Here is a 24,019-nt window from a genome sequence, read left to right on the forward strand (position 1 = left end):
TTCAATACATTAGCTTCGGGACATTCGAGATGGTTCTAGAGGGGTCGGAAACTTGCGCTGATAACTTCCAGTTCTTTAAAAACTACCTTTGTCTTGGGACTGCACTAAGATGAGGAGCACAAAAGAGACGAGGTGTTTTTCCAGCCAGCCCTTCATGCTTGCCCTCGACTTTGTGTCATTGCAGTCTCTCAGCTCATGTCATTTCTGTCTGTATGTTTTCCTGGTGAACTGTTCTTTATCTCATCCCCCATCTGCCTATTCTAATATAACAGCAATGACTTTCAATGAGGACCCTTGGTGGCCTGTGCAGTACGTCTATAGCCTCCTGTCTCACTTTTTCCATGGAAGGAGATTACAGAATGGCTAGTGCTACCATTCTACCAAATATGTTTTTACCATATTATACAAAGCATTCTTGAATGTCAGAAGTGTGCACTGCAGTCTCCTCCAAATGTATGATAACTACCTTCGACATGAAAGTGTTCCAAGTTTCGAAAAGGAAGACACAAGATAAGTTCAGCTTATTTTACAGCAGTGTATTTACTATCAGAATGGAATGATTGTGACAGCTGGCTCATAAGGTGCATTGAGTGCCTACTTTATGCAAAAGTTGGGATTAAGTTACGTGGTGGGCACATTTTTTTTGGCAGATGTCAGGGTCGACTCCTGTGAATCGAGATTGTAGGGTCTCATTTTACCTGGCCTGATAACATGAGAGCTCCAGATCAAGCACTGCACTAAGGAGACTGAAGTCAAGCCCAACTTCCATAAAAAGAAGGCGCCAAATGCGTCCAGTAACACAGAAGCTTCCCCCTCCTCACATTAAAAAAAAAAAAAACCTTTTGAACTCTTTTTCTCTAAACCTCAGCACTAGACCATGAGAAAGACTGTTTTGAGGTGCTTGAAATTGGTCACAAAGCAATTTTTCAGCCCTCCAGGGCTATTCAAAAGCGCGAACTAAAAGTGATCTTCTTAGTTGCAAGTTCCAATGGGCTGCTTAGCAAGTTGAAGAATCAAAAGGAGCAAAAGAAAATGGAGCAAATGATATGAACTTCTGTTTTTCTTTTTCGCACTGTGTTCTATTTCCTATAGTCTCTGTTCCTTTTATAATGACAATATTATGTACATACATTAAAAGCTTCATGCAAGGACTTATTGTTTGCACATGCCATGCAGAAAAGTTGGAATACATAGTCACACTGGAGTGAAAAGTAATGTCTTAGTCTTCTCTTTCATTCAACAAACCTTACTTGCATCCCACCATCCGAGTATGCAATTGATTTGGGAGCAAACTTGATGACAAAGTTGTGAAAAGATTCAAGGGAAGATGTTCGGGCTTTTGGAGACAGTTGTCGAGTGTCAATCAAAAACCGGGAGTTCTTCAGAATGGAGTTCAGCTTCTTGAAAGCACATGAATCTGTTAAAATATATATATAAATATTTGGCTGATGAGTTGCAGTGTTGGTGTGTGTTCTAGTCAATCGTAAATGCTGAACCTGCTTACAGCTGCTGCATTGCAGCTGAAAACAGTTTTAGCATTATATTCTTAAAAAGACCCTAGATCTTGTACTACTATATTATGGTGAAAAGAAATCTAAGAGATGTTGTAGAGCAAACATGCTACACTTTGTCTTCTTTAAAATTGTCAGTTTAGGACAGTATGGGAAATTGCTGGGAAATGGAAAGCGCTCGTCCTGTACCCTGTCTTGTGTGTGTTTTTGTTTGCGCTACTATAAGATGTCCGAAGTATGGGAAATTCCATTGTATTTGTGTTCCATACTGGCATGTATAACCAAGCTGCCTCAGTATTAAAATATCTTGCAGTCTCAGCACTCACATTTACATTATTTTGTTTCTTCACTTCATTAGGGGTTTCTTTCTCGGCTATGTCATATGTGAACTTGCTGTTATGTGCGGATGTGTAGAAAGTTTTTTGCCGTGAATTTGTATTACCTATCTCTTAAATTTATCATTGGCTGACAAATGCCACAAATGTGAGCTGTGCCCCTTCCAAACAACATCAAAGTGAAAATTTTACAAAAAAAAACCTATACAAAACAGATTACCTCTGCTCATCCATTGCCTGTTTGCAAGGAGCTAATGCAGGCATTTTGTCTACCATGGCCATCATGCTTATCGCATATGTGGTTCAACAGATTGCACCACATGCTGATGATCAGGTAACCATCACCCTGGCCCAGGACAGCAACGTAGTAAACATGACTTGTGATTGCTTGGATCCATGGTTCTATTGTTTCACAGCCCTTTGACCTGCTCACAGCTTCCAACTTCTTAAATGCAGTATAGAATAATGTTATTACCATGTATTCGCCCTAATTATTAAAGCAAGCAACTGCATGCATCTTTAGTAATGAGCCAAGCCTTTGGGCGATTTGCTGCTCTTGCAATATGTCGAGATAGCTGGGTGGCAGTCTGTAGATAGATGAAATTAAAAACTCATTACATAATAATATATGTCAGCAAATGTACCTCTTCCCCAATGGTTTGCAACGATAAAACATATTGTAATTCAATTGTTTTTAATATATAATGATTAATTTGATTCTTTTTATGTATAGACATGCACGCAGCACTTGCCAAGGGCACTCTTGGTGAGGCTAAAAATAATTTCTCCCAATAATATGCAGAAATTGTCGCCTTTTGTTAAAGACTGCACTGAGACTCGTTAAGTTGAGGCCAGGCCCCATTCTCGCACTATTGGGCACTGCAGCTGACTTCACACAGTTAATATGAATTGCAGCTTGCCAATTTTCGTATCGCAGCATTGCCTTACCTCTCCTATTCTTACCTGTTCCCATTGTAGAATATGGTCAGTCTGAATGATAACAACGTTGTAAGTGCAGTACTTGGCGCTGTAGCCCGGGGAGTCGCAACGCCCATCCTCTGCGAGGTCCACTTCCATTCCATCCAGCTGGCTGATGATCTGCACCCGCTGTTCCTGGAAAAGCTGGGACAAAAATAAATGTGAATTTGTGAGCCACATTGTAACATTGTGCCGAACTGTGTCACTCGATTGTTGCACTACTGCATGCGCGAGCTGTTTTTTTCTTTTTTTATTACGCAAGCTTGCCATAAGGCACATTATAAGAACCCCTGCAAATTATTTCCCGCTAGGAACCGGAGAAGGCTCCTGCTCTTATTGCTGTCGGTGAGCCATTTGGAGAAGTCCTCTTGTCTTGTTGCAGTTTATCTCCCCCCCCCCTTTCCGCAGGAAAAATCTAGTTGTGTATAACTCCTATCTATGCTCCTGTCAAAACCAACTCTTACACTTCCGATCGGCAGCTGATCGCTTAGGGATAAAGAGGCACAATTTTGAGCGACTAAGTCAGTTCACACGAGTGATAACGTTTCATTCGCGACCCCCCCCCCCCCTCTACTGCTGAAGGGTAAAGCCTCTTGGCACTTTTTTTTTCTGTTTCCATCTCTTCATTCCTGACAATGTCCCTCCTTTCTTCTCTTTCTTCTTATCAACGCCCATCTCGGTTTTCACGTGTTTATAATTCCTGGCCGCCTCGGTTGGTGAACTTGGACGCGGCTCCATCCGCTCGACATTTCAGGGTGCGCTCTGTACAAACACCACACGGCGTAAAAAAAAAAAAAAGGAAAGGCTACAGGGCGGAATGTAAGAATGTAAGATCTATGACGCAAGGTAAACTGGATATCGTCAAGCGAGAAATGGACAGATTGAACATTGATATCTTGGGTATCAGCGAGCTCAAGTGGACCGGAATAGGAGAATTTAACTCCGGCGACCATTATGTCTTTTATTGTGGGCACGAATCCAAGAGAAGGAATGGGGTCGCTCTCATAGTAAACAGCAGAATGGGCAAAGCAGTGCTAGGGTACAACCCCAGAAACAACCGAATGATGTCACTTCGGATCCAAGGTCACCCTTTGAACATAAGTTATCCAAGTCTATGCACCGACCACTACTGCTGAAGAAGCTGACGTTGAGAGATTTTATGCGGACCTACAATGCCTTTTAGACCGCACCCCATCATCAGACGTCGTTTTTCTCATAGGAGACTGGAATGCTAAGGTCGGGAGTGAAGAAATATCCGGAATTACAGGCAAGTTCGGTCTTGGTGAGTCAAATGAAGCTGGGCAGAGGCTAGTAGAGTTTTGTCAAGAAAACAACCTGACCGTAGCGAATACTCATTTTCAACAGCACAAGAGGCGCCTGTACACGTGGATTTCACCGGACGGTCTGTACAGAAATCAGATCGATTATATTATTTGCCGGCAGAGATGGAGAAGCGCTATACAAGCAGTAAAAACAAGGCCTGGGGCCGATTGGGGCACCGATCATCAGCTTCTTGTTGCCAAAATTAAGCTTCGATTGAGGAAAACGCAGAAAACTAGAAGGCCTTTCAGGTATGATGTGGATCAAATTCCATTAGAATATGCTGTGGAAGTGAGGAATCGATTTCAAGAATTAGATCTAGAAGACAAAGAGCCCGAAGAGATGTGGACTGATGTTCGTGATATAATACAAGAAGTTGCTACTAAGGTAGTTCCAAAGCAAAAGAAATGCAAAAAATCAAACTGGTTATCTGAAGAGGCTTTGCAAATAGCTGAGGAAAGGAGGATGGCAAAAGTTATGGGGGAAAGAGAAAGATACAAGGTTCTCAATGCGGATTTTCAGAAAATAGCAAGGAGAGATAAGAATGCCTTCCTGAACATACAGTGCCAAGCAGTTGAGGACAACAGCCAATTAAGGAACACAAGAGCTCTGTATAAGACAATCAAAGATATCAAAGGAAGCTTCTGTGCCAAGCTGGGCGTGATACAGGACAAACGAGGCAAGGACCTCACTGAAGCCTCAGAGATAACGAAGCGGTGGCAGGAATACACAGAAGAACTGTACAAGAAGGACCCGGATGTGCAAACCCAACATAAGACGGTTGTGATTACTGATCTCGAGCCGGGCATCCTGAAGAGTGAAGTTGAATGGGCCTTAGCCAGCCTTGCTAAGAACAAAGCTAGCGGAATTGATGGTATTCCAGCTGAGTTGCTTCAAAACCTCAACCACGATGCTGTTAACACTCTGCATACATTATGTCAGAAGATTTGGACAACCCTGCAGTGGCCACAGGATTGGAGGAGGTCAGTTTACATCCCCATTCCAAAGAAAGGCAGCGCCAAAGATTGTTCCAACTACCGCACGATCGCGCTTATTTCGCACGCTAGCAAGGTGATGTTGAAAATCCTCCAAGGTAGGCTGCAGCAGTATGTGGATCGGGAGCTTCCGGACGTGCAAGCTGGGTTTCGCAAGGGGAGAGGAACTAGAGTTCAAATTGCCAACCTTCGCTGGATCATGGAAAGAGCAAGGGAGTTCCAGAAACCCATTTACTTCTGCTTTATTGATTATGCGAAAGCGTTTGACTGCGTAGATCACAGCAGATTGTGGCAAGCTCTCCAAGAGTTGGGAGTTCCAATTCACCTCATCTGTCTACTCAGGAACCTGTATGAAGGGCAAGAGGCCACAGTCAGAACTGGGCATGGTCTTACTGATTGGTTTCCGATTGAGAAAGGGGTGAGGCAAGGCTGCATACTGTCGCCCTGTCTATTTAACCTATATGCAGAGTGCATCATGAGGAAGGCCGGTCTGGACGAGTCTTCAGCTGGAGTGAAGATTGCTGGAAAACGTATCAACAACCTTAGATATGCGGGTGATACCACTTTAATGGCAGAAAGTGAAGTGAAACTCAAGAGACTTCTGAGGCGCGTACAAGAAGAGAGTGAGAAGTTTGGGCTTAAACTGAACATTAAAAAGACAAAGATCATGGCGTCTTGCCCTATCAAGTCCTGGAGCATCAATGGACAAGAAGTGGAAGCTGTGACAGATTTTCTGTTCTTGGGCTCCAAGATTACCTCGGAAGGAGACTGCAGCCATGAAATTAGGAGACGCCTGCTTCTGGGAAAGAGAACAATGGTTAGCCTTGACCGCCTAGTAAAGAGCAGAGACATTAGTCTGCCAGCCAAGATCCGTATAACTCGTGCTATGGTCTTTCCAGTTGTGATGTATGGATGCGAGAGTTGGACTGTGAAAAAGGCTGACCGCCGAAGAATTGACGCGTTTGAATTGTGGTGCTGGCGAAGACTCTTGAGAGTTCCTTGGACTGCCAGAAGATCAAATCAGTCGATATTGTCGACCATAAACCCTGACTGCTCATTGGAGGGTCAAATTCTAAAGTTAAAGCTCAGCTACTTTGGTCATCTGATGAGAAGAGAGGAGTCGCTGGAGAAAGATTTGATGTTGAGAAAGGTTGAGGGTCGCCGGAGAAGGGGTAGGCAGCGAACGCGATGGTTAGATGGCATCCTCGAGGCACTGCAGATGAAGTTATGTGATGTTAAGAAGATAGTGAGAGACCGGAAAGCGTGGCGTGACATGGTCCATAGGGTCACGAAGAGTCGGACATGACTGAACGCCTGAACTGAACTGAACAGTGCGGGAGTGATGCTGCGATAATAATCGGGCACCGAACAGAGATTTTTTACTTCCTGTCGGCGAGCGCGTTCGCCATTGCAGTCAGCTGACGCCGAACCGCGACTGACAAACTACACCACAGCGCACAACTACGCAGTCCCCTTCTCCTCATCCCCTTCCTTTTTTTTTCTTTACAATCGATCGTTATCTTTCACGAAGGGGCATCGTATTGTCAAAAGCAAGAGGAGCCTAAACACGAAGGGTTCAAGGTTCGGGCAAGGTGCACGAGAGAGTTTCCCTCCGCAACGCCCGGAAGACCGCTCTCTGCGATCTTGATTCTGAATTTCTAGTCTTTCGCTAACATCTCATGCCCTTGCTGCGGTACAGATATTATGGACCCCGAGCTCGAAAAGCGACTTCGGCGAATGAGTACCGAAATGGGACTCGACCCCCAGAAGTACACGCCGTTGAAGAATCCGCTGTTGAACCTCGACGATGATAGTATACGGCTTATATGGGTACATTGGTGCGTGGGGTCGACTAGCATAACATTAAAAAATAATAAAATACCATTGTAAGCTCACCACTGGTTTATTTTGAGCAGTGTAGTTCACAGTGATCATGACAAATCTTGCTGTATGCATGCCACAACGCCGAGCAAGATCGCCTGAGTTAAAAAAAAAGAAAAAAAATCCACACTGTACTGTGATAACGCGTCTAAAGCTAATATTATCGCAATCTTTTCATTTTACACTTACCTGCAGGGTTGGAAGAAACAGCGTTGGTACCGCGCCTTCACGCAGACTTAGTCCTGTTGGGATCCCCAAATCGCGAACCACATATCCGGGTAAAGCAAACGTAGATAAACGCTGTCTTCACCGATGCTGGCTATCCGATGAGCTGTAGCCACTGTTTCCGGAGGTTGGTGTTTTGAAGCACTTGATGCAGAATGTTTTTCCTGCCGTCACTAGTAATACCTTCGCAGCCAGGGACTGCACACTGTAACAACCTCCCGCTCATGTCCCGTCAACAACAATTCAGCGCTTCGATAACTGCCTTCGCAAACTCAAGAGAGCGACCAGTCTAGCCCAGAACTGTCCTGCACCCGTCGCGCACACGACGTAACACAAAATCGAAGGTGAGGTCAACGCCAGGCCTCGAGATCGAGCAGAGTCGCCACCTTGCGGCTCTGCGGCGAAACCTACTCAGTGTGGATGCGTTTTCGCGTCGCGTGCCAGCCTGCAGTGATTTACGTGCGCGCATGCGGCGTGTACAGGAGTGTTTTTGTTTGTTTCGCAGTTCCTGTGAGCTTTCGCTTACCTATATGCCTCTTGAAAAATAAATATGAACAGTCTATAAACCCACGGTTCATTAAAAATATATATATACTTGTCCGTATCGAGCATGTTGTGCTTGGATAAGGACATCATCCATCGCGGTCTTCTGCGCTTGAGATCCTTTGACATGCAATGTCTCAAACGAAGTGGTACTGTCGTTACCGCCGTGTCAAAGCAAAACAGGTCGTTGCCGTCAATAAAAGTTAATGCAAACGCTGAGAAATCGCATATTCCCGTTTCTGTTTGGAATACTGCAGCTACTAAAACATATGCCACCGCAGACTGCTTCATATAGCAGAATGCAGTTTGAACAGACCACTCTATGCCTACTATGCCGTCTGTATGCACGATAGAGTTTTGTGAGTACTTTTTTTTTTTTGCTTTTAAACCTCTTTCGTGGTGTCTCAATGGTAAGGGCGCTCGACTGCTGATTTCGAGAACGGGGGATTCAATCACAACCGTTTCGAAAGGCGTTCCTCTGCTGTGGGATTTTGACTGCACAATAAAGAATCCCACGTGGTAAATATGGTGTTAATAATGAAAAAAAAAACGACACCAAAACCAGCCTCTGCAATCATCCGTCATAGCCGATGCCGCTTTCATGCGTTAAACCTGGGCCATTATGCATTTCTTTTCTGTTTTTTTATTTTTTTTTTTGAAGGCTTCTGTGTATCCGTAAAAGTTTTAGTGAGCACAGTTTGCTTTAGAGAAATGCTCGAATGTTTGGGAAACATATTCCCTCTACCTAACTCTTACCCTAAATATTACATAATAGACCTAGATCAGTGTACTTTACTGGTGGCCTATTATAATCATTGTAATCCCTTTTCGTCCAAGTGCTGTCTTCCGACAAAACTCGTCATTTCTTACAAGGGGAGTAAAACAGCTTCATACGGTCTTAAATATCAGTGTTTAGTTCGGGAATAAATACATTTTTATAGTCGCATGATAAGATGACCTCCATTTCTTTCGGAATAGTTTTATATCCGGCATTTGTTTTGGAAGCAATCCTAATATTTTACTTCGCCTAAGATTTGGTCGCTGCTAAATAATTAGTGTAAAGAAATTTTCAGCCTGTAAAATTGCTTCCCAGAACATGACTAGTGCCCATGCGCAGTTTATAACGATGTCATCGCAGCGAGTACTTCGTAGCTTGCACTTTAACGTTACTGAAAATTAATCGCTGATTATTGTAAAATCTGTAAAGTGTGTAAAAGTTCTCTCACACATAGAAATTTATTCGCATTGCAAAACAAAATAATTACACTACTAATTTACCGTAATATATTAACATCTTACACATCAGAAATCCCTTATACTTTCCTCGGTTTCAGGAAATCATTTACAGTTAGTGGCGCATGCATTAATACACTATCACATTCTATGACAGTGGCCGCAAAAAGCATATCGGCAAATTCAATCCACTCAGCGCTGTACACGTGAACAATCAGCTTTCCTGTGCGGCGAGGTTTCTTGTATAGTGTCGAGGTGATCTCATTTTTGGGGAATACTTGTGCGTGGTTGTCTGGACCAGAGTTGATGGGCACTCAGTTTAAAGCAACTCGCCATGTAGTTCGCTGCCAATGCTACATTTAACCTGCTTAATCCTCGAGTCAAGTACGATATAATGAACCAGGCTTTCTCGATTCAATCTAAATTACTGCAGGTCAGAGCACGAACCTTGTATCTCCGCGGGCTTGACACTAAATTCGCCGGTCTCACTCGCATGAGACACGTGCAAACTGTTTAAAAGTCGATAAGAAAAACAAAGCTGTCATTAGGCAGGCCCAAGCATTAGGCCCGTGAACGCGGTACAGTTCAAGAAACGTGCAAAGTAAATCAAGAAGACTGGTGGTTGCGTGCGTTGTTTTCCTAAAATTCGCTCTTCTTCTGCTGCATTGGCGAAATCCTTGGATCTTTTTCTGCAATATTGCAGAAATACTGCAGAAGACACGTTTTCATCGCCAACCAACCCGCCGTAAACTCGGAAGCAGACCTACGCAGCGTGCGTTTTTGCGAGCGCCGCCGGCTGCCGATCCACACTACCGGAGGGACGGTGGCGCCACCTCTAGGTCGATCTCGCGGCGAACAAAACTTGCGAGTTCTGCCGAAGGGCGATGATGATGAAGCAGACGAAAAGAGGCCCCCGGCGGTGCGTCGGCAAGCAAGCGCGACAAAACGGAAGTTGCGGCGTGCGGCGCTAAGCAAAAAAAGTAAAAGCGCAGATGCGTCAGTTGTGACGTGTCAGTGGGCGAAGCCTTGGAGGAGGGCTAGCCTTTGCGCGCGCTAAAAAGTTGAAATGAGGAGAATAGCCGCGAAAGCGCAGATATTCAAAATTTGATTGCAAATAACTCTGCTTCCAAATGCCGCATTTAAAAAATTTTTGCGGGAAGTTTATCTTACATCGACATTCTTTCACATACTAGGCATAGGGAAACTGTATTGCTATGGCTGTTTAGGGCCCCTTTATTGATGTCCTTGGCCGGTCATCCACACCAGCTTGTATTGAAGAGCTTACCATAAACGGTGAAATAGTACACGGCACTGCTTTAGCTGATTCCTTTAACGACCATTTCACAAATCTTCCAGTGCCTTCTCTGAGACATAGCAGTGACTATTCAATTAGCACGATGTCATCTAGTAGTTTTGTTTCTTTCTCCTACTAACGCTAACGAAGTGTACGGGATATTTATGCACCTAAAACATTCAAGTGCGTGTGACGCACAGGGAATTCAAACAAAACCGGTAAAGTTTGTTCTGGACATTATCTCTCCAGTTTTGGCTTACATATTGTTACGGGGATGTACTTAGTGTGACGGCACTCCGATGGGCTGAACTCAACGCTAAGACTTCAGTAGCCGTGCAGTATTCACTCTGTCAGCGTCGTCCTCTTTCTCAACGCTTCGTCGTGCCCGCGTTCCTCGGTCGTCGTCTTTGTCAGTGAGCACATCACTTTGGTCCCGCGTTTCCCGGTAACACTACCCCCCTCGGCAAAAGGCAACGTCCCGGTGCGTATTAGGCGTGTGGTGTGGAGGGAAAGTAATATGGCTTGAGGCGGGCGACATGTACGATTTCTGAAGTGGGTGTAGCAGTCGGTGACTTTGGCTGGAGCGGTGCAATCTCATTGGTCACGTCGGTCACTGGCCGTAGTACACGGTAAGGACCTGTGTAGTGGGGCAGAAGTTTTTGACACACCCCCCCCCCCCAAACGACGGCACGGAAGCCAGAGCAACACCAGAGATCCGGGAGGATAGTGCACATCGCGGTTGTGAGCGTCATAGCGGCGTTTTTGAGCTTCTTGAGAGATGGTGAGATTGTGACGAGTAATCTGGCGAGCAGCGTCGGCTCGGGCGATGGTATCGCGGGCATAGGTTGTGACGGGGCCAGCGGCGGGAAGCAAAGTGTCGAAGGGCAGTAAGGGGTCTCTTCCTAAGATAAGATAGAATGGAGAGTACCCAGCAGTGTCATGACGCGAATAGTTATATGCAAAGGTGACAAATGGCAGACTAATGTCCCAGTCGCGATGACTGTCGGATACGTACATTGCGAGCATGTCGGTGAGTGTGCGGTTAATACGCTCCGTAAGACCGTTCGTCTGAGGGTGATACGCAGTGGTAAACTTGTGCCGAACGGAGCAAGAACGAAGTATTTCCTCAACAACTCGGGAAAGGAAACAGCAACCACGGTCGGTAAGTAGTTGACAGGGAGCACCATGGTGAAGTATGACGTCGAACAAAAGGAAGTCAGCAACGTCTGTGGCGCAGCTGGTTGGACTGGCGCGAGTGATCACGTACCGCGTGGCATAATCGGTGGCCACAGTGATCCATTTGTTTCCTGACAAGGACTCGGGGAAGGGCCCTAGCAGGTCAAGGCCAACGCGAGAAAATGGCTCAGTCGGGATAGCAATCGGCTGCTGGTGTCCAGGTGGTAGATCCGGCGTTGACAGAGGTCACAAGCGGCTACATAACGTTGGACAGAGCAGTAAAGTCTAGGCCAGAAGAAACGCCGGCGCGCGCGGTCGTATGTGCGTGAGAGGCCAAGATGACCAGCTGTAGGGGCGTCGTGCATTTGTTCGAGAACGGCAGAGCGTAGGTGTTGGGGAACGACCAGCAAGTGCTCAGCGCCATCAGGTCGCATGTTGCGGCGGTATAGCGTATTCCCATGAAGAACAGGGCGAGGGAAGTGTCACGGATGTGTGTGCGGAGGCGGTCGATAAGAGAACTGAGGGTTGGGTCCAAGCGCTGTTCATCGGCTATGTGGGAAAAGTCCGATATAGAGAAGACACAGGGGTCCGACTCATGGTCAGTAGAGGAAGGGGGATCGACTGGATAACGGGACAGACAGTCTGCATTCTGGTGGAGCTGACCGGATTTGTATACAACGGAAAAGCTATACTCCTGCAAGTGCAGTGCCCAGCGGCCGAGGCGGCCAGCAGGATCCTTGAGGGAAGAGAGCCAACATAAGGCGTGGTGATCAGTAATTACAGTGAAGGGTCGGCCAAACAAGTAGGGTCTGAATTTTCCAACGGCCAAAACGAAAGCCAGGCACTCCCGTTCCGTAATAGAATAGTTCTGTTCCGCTGATGACAGGAGACGACTGGCGTAGGCAATCACGCAGTGTTGGCCGCGTTGTCGCTGTGCAAGAATGGCACCAATCCCGTGGCCACTGGCGCCGGTGCGAAGTTCCGTCGGGGCAGACGGGTTGAAATGGGCCAACGCAGGAGGATTGGTGAGAACAGCAATGAGGGTGGAGAATGCGTTAGCCTGCTCTGGTCCCCATGAGAAAGGAACGCCTTTCTTCAGCAGATTGGTTAGAGGACGAGCAACAGCGGCAGAGTTTGGGACGAACCGGCGAAAATAAGAGCACAGTCCTATAAAGCTGCGGACATCACGGAGTGAACGGAGAGATGGAAAAGCACTGACAGCGCGAACTTTGTCGGGATCGGGTTGCACGCCGGTGGCATTCACCAAATTGCCAAGGACTTTAAGTCCGCGGCGACCAAAACTGCACTTCTTTGAGTTCAGTTGAAGTCCGGCACGGCGGAAAAGTGCCAAGATGGAAGAAAGGCGACGAAGATGGCTTTCGAACGAGGGCGAGAAGACAATCACGTCATCCAAGTAACACAGACAAGTCGTCCATTTGAAGCCGCGGAGTAAGGAGTCCATCATTCGTTCAAATGTAGCAGGGGCATTGCAAAGTCCAAAAGGCATAACCTTAAATTGGTAAAGTCCATCGGGTGTGACAAAGGTTGTCTTCTCGCGGTCTTGTTCGTCGACAGAGATCTGCCAGTAGCCGCTACGAAGGTCGATGGAGGAAAAGTAGCGGGCTCCATGTAAACAGTCCAAGGCATCGTATATTCGCGGCAACGGGTAAACATCTTTCCTTGTAATCTTGTTCAGATGTCGATAGTCGACGCAAAAACGCGAACTGTTGTCTTTCTTCCTAACGAGCACGACAGGAGATGCCCAGGGGCTGTTCGAAGGTTCGATGATATCGTTGCCCATCATCTTGTCGACCTCCTGCTGGATGACTTGGCGCTCAGAAATGGACACACGATAAGGCCTCCTATGTACAGGTTTTGCGTCGCCGGTGTCAATGCGGTGAGTCACAACTGATGTTTGGCCCAGAGAACCGGCAGCAAAGTCAAAAAATGTCGGAGAAGGATAACAAAAGGTTGTTCAGGTCCTGAGCGTGTTCGGGGCATAGGTCAGAGGCAAATATTGCGGAAAAAGGGTCGGTAATTGTGGTGGGAAGTACGGGTGTTGGAAGGGCGCTTGAATGTGGGCCAGGAGTGAGTGCACAAATGGTGCAGTCTGTGAGAGGGGATAAGGCAACAAGAAATAGTGCTTCGGGGAGAACTTGGGGTAACAGACTGAAGTTCAGGATAGGAAGGTAGGTGCTGTTCTGTGCAACGCGTACGATGAGATGAGGAAGAACGACGTTGCGGTCAAGAAAGACCTCGGTGATAGGGCTAGCAACATAGTCACCGTCAGGCACAGGCGGGAAAGGTGACAGAGGTAGGTAAACAGCAGAGTCAGGGGGCAGGCGAGCGAACTCGGCGGAGCGAAGGCAGGGTGTAGATGGAGAATGTTCTGAGCAGACAGGTAGGTCCAAACGAAGGCCGCTGGAGCAGTCGATAAGGGCAGAGTGGGCCGTTAAAAAGTCAAGGCCGAGGATCACATTGTGAGGGCACTGGTTGAGGAAGGTGAACAAAACAGGGATGTGATGACCGGCAAGGGTGACTCGGGCAGCGCACAGCCCAGTGACGGCAGCAGTACTACCATCGGCAACACGAACGGTGGGCGAAGCGGCGGGGGTCTGTACTTTCTTGAGGCGGCGGCAAAATGATGAGCTCATGATCGAGACTTGGGCACCAGTGTCAATGAGGGCAGAGACGGGAACGCCATCCACGAACAGGGAGAGGAGGTTACAGGCCAAAGAAATGGGCAGTACAGAATTTCCAGGTCGGGGTACCAATGCAGCGTCACCTCCGGGAGCTGCATTTGCTAGAGAAGTTCAACAGAATGGCAAAGCGGGCGAGTTGGTGGTACATGGTTTAAAAATAAAACAGCGCCAAACACACAGACGAAAAAAATGTGGTGTCTGTTTCTATTCTTTCGTCTGTGTGTTTTGCGCTGTTTTATTTTTAAACCATGCATTTGCTAGTTTCCCTTGAAGCGGCCGGCAGAGGACGGCGAGGAACTGCGGATAGGAAGAGATGAACGGGAACGGCGGGCTGGCGGGGAAGGAGAGCGACTGGACACAGGAGGAGGCGGAGTGGTATCGGTGCGGGGAGGCTCATAACGAGGCGTGAAACGGCGGTGACCGTAATCGGAGTAGCGGTCAAGGTAAGGAAAACGTCCTGGTGGTGATGTCCAGCGGCTGCGGCAGTGGCGAGAGATGTGACCAATAGGCGAGCACGTGAAACAGATCGGCCTGTCGTCAGGGGTGCGCCACTCATCAGGATTGCGGTATCGGTAGCGTGGCGTGTAGGTGTTGCGGGGCGTAGCGGTGGCGACCATGGGAGGGACGGGGCTCGAACTGTGGTGTTCCACGGTGTGGCTATAGGGGACGCCCAAGTTGGCAACCACTTGACGAACGACGGCTTGAATGAGGGATATCGTCGCTAGGTTGCTGTCCGAGGAGGGCGGGTTGGATGCAGCAGGAGCGAGCGCTTCCAGTTCACGACGCACGATGCGGGTCACATTTTCAGCGTTGGAAGGTTGCTGTAGGGTCGGCAGATCCTCGCACGTGGAGCTAGGGGCAGTGTTGGGGAGCCGATTGAAGCGATGTACAATGCGTTTGTGTTTGGCCTGCTCGAAATTTCGACAAACCTAGAGAACAGAGTCAACCGTGGAACAGTCCCGACAGAGTAGAAGATTGAAGGCATCGTCGGCTATGCCTTTGAGGATGTGCCCCACCTTATCAGGTTCTGTCATGTCTTTATCCACTTTTCTGCAGAGGGCCAGAACGTCTTGTATATACGTAATATAAGCTTCGGTAGATGTCTGGGCACGTGTGGCAAAGTCCCGGTGGCGAGTTGATGGCCAACCGGTTTTCCGAACAGGTCACGGAGTTTTTGTTTGCAAACATCCCAGGAGAGTATATCTGCTTCATGTGTTTTGAACCACACGCGTGCCGTGCCACTAAGGTAGAAGATGACATTGGCCAGCATCAGCGTGGTGTCCCACCTGTTGTGCTGGCTAACACGCTCATAAAGCGAAAGCCAGTCCTCGACATCAACCTCATCTGTACCGCAGAATAGGCCAGGGTCACAGGGGTGGGCTACGACGACAGTTGGAGTTGCGGAGGTAGGTGGAGCCGCGTCGGTTGTCATCGTGACGGTTCCGAGGTGACGGCCACTGCGGAGATCCAGCGTCAGATTTTGTCGAACCCGCAACCTCCACCAAGATGTTACGGGGATGTACTTAGTGTAACGGCACTGCGATAAGCTGAACTCGACGCTAAGACTTCAGTAGCCGTGCAGTATTCACTCTGTCAGCGTCGTCCTCTTTCTCAACGCTTCGTCGTGCCCGCGTTCCTCGGTCGTCGTCTTTGTCAGTGAGCACATCACTTTGGTCCCGCGTTTCCCGGTAACAATATTTAACCTATGTATCAGCTCAGGTACCTTCCCTAAAGATATGCAATTAGCAAAAGTTAAACCCATATACAAAAAAGATGATCGAAATAGGCTAAATAATTATCGCCCGGTTTCGATCTTACCGGTATTTTCTAAGGGACCTGAAAAGCTAATTCTTGTGCGTTTTCAATCCTACTTTGAAAAACACGCCTTCATTACTGATGCTCAGTATGGATTCCGGAAATTTCGTTCCACACAACTCTGCCTCTTGGACCAGAAGGAATACATACTAAGAAATATGGAAATCAAGAAGTTTGTACTAGGTATCTTTATAGATTTCACCCAGGCCTTTGACTATTTGAATCGAAATATACTTTTTAGAAAATTAGCATCTTATGGTGTTCGTGGTAAATCACTTGATTTTATTAAATCATATTTTTCAGAACGTTTTCAGTATGTTAAAAATATTGTCTCCGACTGTATTGACCGTTTTGTTCCCAAAATTGCAAAAAAATGTTTACCGTAACCCATGGATCTCTCGGGAGACGTTGCGCTTACAGCGAAGACTTAAAAGGTTAAAAAAGAAATCAAATAGAAACTTATCATTAAAACCAATCGTGGAAGAAATTTCCGAACAACTTAAGCAGAAAATAATTTGCGACAAAGAAAAATATTACGGAACGTTCCTGCCTTCGTTCATTAGAACGTCTCCTGAGAAGTTCTGGCGCCAAATCACGCCAAAGTCTTCCTCCACGAATGAATTTATTGTAGACGGCAAATGTGTACGTGATGAGGCGGTGATTTGTTCTGCGTTCAACAAATTCTTCCAATCGGTATTCACACAAGACAATGGTTGTGTCCCCAACTTTTCAGTATCGCTCCCTGCCATAACTGATGTTGTCATTTCAGAGACCGGTGTTTTTAATTTGCTCCTGGATCTTGACGTGAAAAAATCTTCAGGCCCCGATAAGATACCAAACGCATTTTTGAAACGGTATGCAGAGTGGTGCGCTAAATACTTGTCAATTGTATACACTAGATCTTTACGTGATGGTTCTTTACCGGATGACTGGCGGACAGCCGAGATTAAACCTTTGCACAAAATCGGCAAAAAAGCACACATTGAGAATTATCGGCCTATATCCCTGACGTCCACATCATGTAAAATTTTAGAACACATAATTCATAAACATATATTAGGTTTCTTGGAAGAGCACAAAGTACTTACAAATGTTCAACATGGTTTCAGGCGTGGGTTTTCTACAATTACACAATTACTTGAGACAGTACACGATTTCGCTCAATCGATTATTCAGGGAAAACAAACCGATGCCATATTCATAGATTTTCGCAAAGCATTTGACAAGGTGTCGCATAACGAACTAATTCATAAGTTAAGCTATTATATAAAAAACGACCAGATACTTACATGGATCACAGCCTACCTTTCAAACAGATGTCAATTTGTCACCCTAAACCATACTTCTTCTAACAGTGCCCAGGTTGTGTCCGGCGTCCCCCAGGGATCCGTTTTGGGACCACTTTTATTTTTGCTATTTATTAATGATATTGTGTCTGGCCTTTCTGTCCGCGTGAAGCTTTACGCAGATGATTGTATATTGTACAAAGAGGTTTCTTCTGTTGATGACCAGGTGTGTTTGAATAATGATCTAGAAAAGGTGATTGCGTGGTGCAACGATTGGCAGATGTGTATTAACTGTGAGAAAACCGTTTTCATGAGAATTACACCCAAGAAAAGTCCTCTTCATTTTGTGTACGGTACTAACAACACATCATTATTGGAGGTAACAGAATATAAATATTTGGGCTTATGGATTACTAACAACCTTTCATGGACAAAACACATAGATACGGTTGTAGCTAATTCACTGCGCAAACTTTTTTTCTTGAGGCGCTCACTGAAGTCATCTCCGCCCAGTGTCCGCCTATTAGCTTACAACTCCCTCATCCGTCCACTGTTAGAATATGCCGTAATTATATGGGACCCTTTCACCTTAACTAACATTCATAAACTTGAGCGCATACAGCATAAGGTCGTTAGGTTTGTATTTAATTCATATGGCCGTGCGTCTGTCAGAGAGCTTGTGAAGCGTAGTGGATTACCTTCTGTGACTGAGCGCAATCGTATCTGCCGATTAAAGTTTCTTTTCCAGCTCGTAAAAGGTCATTATAGTATTAACACTTCCAATTATGTTACTTACTCTCCAGGTTATAATACGAGACAAAGGCATGCACTAAAAATAACCCCTGTGAACGCGCGAAATAACTGTTTTAAATATTCTTTCTTTCCGAGGACAATTACGGAATGGAATAAACTTAATAGCGAGACTGTAACTCAAAGTTCTTTACTAATGTTTGAAAAGTGCCTGCAAATTTTATGAATTTAAGTGCGTTTTTATGCTTGTATTTCTTTTTGTTTTTCCCACCCTGCTATGATCTGTACCAGATCGCAGTACCTATAAATAAATAAATAAATAAATAAATAAATAAATAAATAAATAAATAAATAAATAAATAAATAAATAAATGTTGATGTCAGCGATTTTTTTTTTCTATAAAGCACAGGTACACCTTGGGTTTCCCCAAGGTAGCATTATGGGACCTTTCTTATTCAACATATATTTGAATGACATTGTTAGCATCGATGATAGGGCTAAGTTTGTAATCTACGCCGACGATACAAGTATTTTTTGCACTGCTGATGCTTGCGAAGAACTGTTTTCTTTAGGTAATTCGTTATCTAAACTGGATGCATGTGCTGATCACAACTATTTATTAGTTAATCACTAAAAAACACAAGCTATTATCTTTCGTTCCAAAGGAAAGCATGTTACAACAGATCTGGAACTTACCCTAAACAACAACAACATAGAAATCGTTACCGAATTTAAAACTCTGGGAGTTGTATTTTCAGAAAATATGTCTTGGGACAAGCACGTTGATTGTGTATCGTTGAAACTTGCGTCAGTGATAGGCATTCTTTACAAACACAGAGATTTTCTCCCAAAACACATATTGCTCCTTCTGTACAATTCCCTTTTCTTATCCCACCTAAGCTACTGCGTTATGGTCTGGGGATCGACTACACATAAAAATATACAAAAGCTTGCCAGGCTACAACGTAAAATTATTAGAGTCATGACATACTCGCCGTATGATTCCAACATTGATGAATTTTTTTCTAAAGCTGGCATTAATACGAATAGAAGATATGTACAACTTTAATTTATGTGCAACACTGATAAAAGAACGCAAAGCCAACAGTAATATTCTAGCGAGCTTAGCAGAACTTTCCATCAAAGAAACCTCCCGTCATGACACGCGAAATCCGGAACACTGAAAGATCCATCCCTACGGCACAAATTTCGCTATGCAAACTGTAGGTTATAATATCCCTCACTTATTAAGCATGTACCTAAATAATAACATTGACATCTTCGAGCTGAGCCTGAAACGCCTTAAAGATACTTTTGTGAAGAGTGCTGCGTTCTAACTTAAAATGACCCTAGCGACACAAATGACTGTTGTCAACCATTTCAATTCAATTTTAAGCATGCCTGACCACCTGTTTGTTAAGCTATTTTTGTGGTTTTCCGAAAAACTACCATGCTCATTAAAGTTTCCTTTTATATCATGTTTCTTAGTGTCATTAACTTATTTTCTGTACCATCACTTTGAGAGCTGTCATGTTATGTATAGATGAGTAGAATTTTCATTTTTTTTTAATTTCCTCTGTGCCTGTGCATCGTACTTCCTGCGTTATTTTTGGCATCATTAGAAAGTGTCTTTGATACGTTGTGCCCACACATTTTTGTGCTGTTTATTAGGTTGTGGCTGGGTATTTTGTACAGCGTGACACGCTGCTGTTTGTAGGGGACGAGGTCCAGTCAAGCTGCGAAAAGCGACTTTTTACCTCGTCTCCACCATGTTCAATGGAAAAATAAACAAAAATTCTGTTTAAATTCTGTCTAGTGTTTTGCCAGCTTATCTATTTATTCAATTTGTGATAGAAAAGAACCCCACAATATGATCATACACACTGCTTCAAAGGGGAAACAGCATGGTCGGTTAGTCCACATGATGCGACCATCACTATTATATCTTGTGCGTATCACTGTTCTGCATTACCACTCCCCCCCCCCACCCCCCACCCCCCCCCCCATCGGTTACATGGGCACTATGCAGTAAAGCAGACAGTTCTGCCAAGTGTGAAACTGCATTGACTAGTTTCTATTCAGATTTAAAACAAAGTGGAAACGAAAAGCACAAAAACAAGGTGCACAAGAAGCAGTAGAGCCGGCCAATTTTATTCGGGACTTGGAGGGTGAATGAAGGAAAATGACAATTACAAAAGTGACAATGCCAGAGAAGGAAATGAATACACTACAGCGCAGGCAAGAACGCATCCCCAAAGCTTCACGGAAATTTGTGAATGAGCCTGGAAGCACCTAGAAGACACATCGAAACACAGACAAAAGAACAAAAACAAAAGGATACAATCAAGAATTCGGTGCAGTAGATAATTTTAAGATGATTTTTTATTATTAATATCGAAAGCAGCTTTCTGATCTGGCCGCGGACATCACAACGAGATCTCATCCCCATGTCGTCAGCTATTCGCGGTGTCGGCTGTGCTCTTGCCTGCACGTCATGGACGGTGGTCACGGAGAGCTTTTTTTTTCTTTCAGCAAATATATTTTATTTGCAGCAAGACTCGAAGCTGGGCTTGTTGGTTCATAGTTACTAAAAAGATTTGCAGCGCTAAAAGACGACACAGAGGAAAAAGATGCACAGGACGGCGCTACACTTTCAACAATGCTTTAATTCATGCAAACACACAGGATATATATGCAGCGGGTGATGGGAAGTTATCATGAGATGAGCTATAATCTTCCATATCTATCTAAAAAGGCATATTCATTACTATGCAGCATCATGGTGACAGAACTCACGCATCCAGACTCACGCATAATTCTTTCAATATGATATGACTCTATGAGCTGTCCGGCGATAGCGTCCTTACATCGTTTTAATACAGTCGTGTCATACAAAAGGGCTTGACACGTGCCATCATTACATTTTCTGCAATGTAAGGGAAGGTTGGAGCCGGTGCCAGTCCTTAGCGAGTTCTTGTGCTCCCGTAGCCTATCATTAATACATCGGCCTGTTTGGTCGATGTATACCTTGCCGCAAGTGAGAGGGATGCTGTAAACTACTCCCTCTGTGCATGCCACATAAGGCTTTCTGTGCTTCTTGTTGCACCCAAGAAATGCGTCCTTCTCCTTGGACGTTTTCTGGCACAACCTATGGTGTGGACTGCCTTCTCAAGTGTGTCTCTAAGGGTGTAAACCGGTCTAGAACTTCAGACAAGGTCGTGACCTTCTTCAATGGAAATGATCTGCGACTGCTACAAGCAGATAAAGACGGTGGATTCGTTGTGTTGTCATCCATGGCGTTCTACAAAAAAGCAGTGCAAGCCATCAACAAGAACTTCCATCACAGCTTTTGTAGAAGCAGCCGTCATCGAAAATACTATCTTACTTGTGTTCCTCGGTGAAGACTGGTTTTGGGTCAGTGGCACAAATCTGATGTTTCAGCCACCCAATTCAGCTGAACTCCATCATTCTGCCTCCGGCGATGTCATACAGGCACAGCAGAAACAATATCCGCAAACAGTTGGCTCTGTACTCTCAGCCGAGACAGTGGTTGCCTACTACTGCTCCTGCGCAGCCGCCTCACTTGCCTCCAGCACAACAGCAGCCCCATCCTCAGCTCAAACGTATGGTCCACATGCACAGCAGCAGCTTTTGCAGAACTCCCAGTGGCAGCCACAGCCATTGTAGTCATAGTCTCTACAGCCACAATCACTGCAGCCACAAAGTTCACAGCCTCCAGCTTTGCAGCCCCAGGCTCTGCAGCCTTTGCCTGTACCTCCTCATGGCTTCCAGCCCCAGGCAGTGCAACCTCAAGGAATTCAATCTGGGGCACTGTAACCTCAAGCTCTATACCACAGCCCCAGCAGCAGAGACCAACCTCTGCTGCATGGCAGTTGCATCTTCAGCATCAGCAGTGTCCCCACGAAGCCCCACTCTGCCCACCTTCTTTACTAGCATGACAGATAGCTACCTACCTCCCAGCCAGCCTCCTTCACTGCCTACACATATGATCTGGATCAGGACTTGCAATGTTTACTGCCAGCCCTACCTCTGGCGGGTGTCCCAAATGGGGTGCCAGCTACATGCTTCACAGTCGTCTTGCATTTCCTAAAGAGAAACAAATAGAACCACACAGCTTGCACGTTACACTTTCAGCACTTTTCTCATCGATACTAGTAGGCGCCGAACGAAAACACTTCCGCAAGTTTTCTTTGTCCATTTATGTGTCAAGCGCTCTATGAAATTTTATCGCTGCAGGCTCTGAACTTCGACTGCATTCTATTAGATTTACAGCATGCTCACGGCACCCGCACGGTACTTCGATTTTAGACGACGCTTAAAAAAGCAGCACCTTCTCGGACAATCAGCTGTTTCCTTGCAGGCCGCCATGTGCACGCCATGACGCCGCCGGCGCACCCTCGCGGCAACCAAAGTTACCTAATAGAAAGTATAATTACAAAACTAAGAGCACTTCTACTTGAGCTTAATGTTATTCAATATTAAAAATAGTACCTTGCCAAAATAAACCTTTGTCTGTTTTATTTATTGCGTATTAATTGCGTCGTGTTACAAAAAGTTAGGAGACGGTCCCTGCTCAGTTTTGTGCCACACTGTGGCAACAGCGTTTGCCGAGGATTCAGAACTGCCGGGGCGGAGCCACGCTAAAATTCACTGGTAATTGAACGATTTCGTATACTCGTCTCGATTGACGTCTCAAGGCTGCGTCACAGGGTCACAGCTCCGTAATTTTGACGTCACGCTCACAAACTTGTGAGCGGACTCCGTCTGTAGATGTGTTTTTAGGAATATTTTTTTCTGCCGTTTTCCAGTCACGGCCGGTCTCGAGGGAGAGCGCGCTTCTTTTCTCTTACGGTCTCTCCAATGGGGTCTGTTTCCACCGCCCGCCGCGCCTCAATGGGGTCGCCACCGCCCCACTGCTGCTCCTCCGCTGGAGTCCCGGACTAGGGACCCCACCTACACATCCCCCTCTCTTAAATATACTTCATAAAGTTTTTCACTCACTCACTCACTCACTCACTCCTCCGCTAGAGCCGTTCACGTGCAAGGGAAGCGCGCGCTCGCTCTTAGCTCCGCCCGCGTCAGTTGCAACCGGCAGGTCCTGACATTTCGCCCCTTATGGTTTATACAAAGGCCGTAATCAGCATCGAGCATTTATTGTGTACAAGGAATAATATACAGTCAACAATCCGCTCACGCGCGCGCGCGTCTTCGTCAGTGCGGCCGTGCATGGTCGAATGAAGCTTCAGGTGCACTTCAACATTTTTTGCCCCTAAGTTTTGTACAAAAATAAATTTACCAGGCTATGCAATGTGCTTTTGAATGTTGTAAGCAGGTGTAGCGCGACCTGACATGAGTGCATGGTGAACTGCAGGGTGGAGATTCTGTCAACCGCTACCATTTCATCATCATCATCATCATTTATTAACCCTTAAAGGTCCCGTTCGGGACATTACATAAGGGGGGGGGGGGGGGGGTAGGACAGGGTTGTTCAGCAGTCATACATGATCATAAATATAAAAGTAATATAGAAGTATAGAAATATATATATATATATATATATATATATATATATAAATAACAAATAACAAGATAGCATAAAGACACAAAATAGAAACAGCAGGTAAAAAAAGGTGAAAAAAGACAAGAGTAACAAATTCAGATAAGTCATGGCAGAGTGGCAAAAATATAAAACAAATTCAAATAGCAGCTATGGAAGTAAAACCGGCTGGTCAGTTTGAAGGGCTTGGTAGCTGACATAAGGTACAGGAAGATTATTTTTTTTCATTGAGATAGTCGATTAGGAGCTGTCTGAATCTAGAAGGGTTAGCCTCAATGACAATGTATTCGGGGAGGTTATTCCAGTTTTCTATCGCACTGGGAAGGAAGGATTTATTGAAGGAATTGGTGGAGCCGTGCAAACGCTGTAAGCTTAAAGAGTTAAATAAACGGCGAG

This window comes from Amblyomma maculatum, chromosome 6 (assembly GCF_055883805.1).
Source record: "Amblyomma maculatum isolate TAMU_Amacu chromosome 6, ASM5588380v1, whole genome shotgun sequence".
NCBI classification, from domain to species: domain Eukaryota; kingdom Metazoa; phylum Arthropoda; class Arachnida; order Ixodida; family Ixodidae; genus Amblyomma; species Amblyomma maculatum.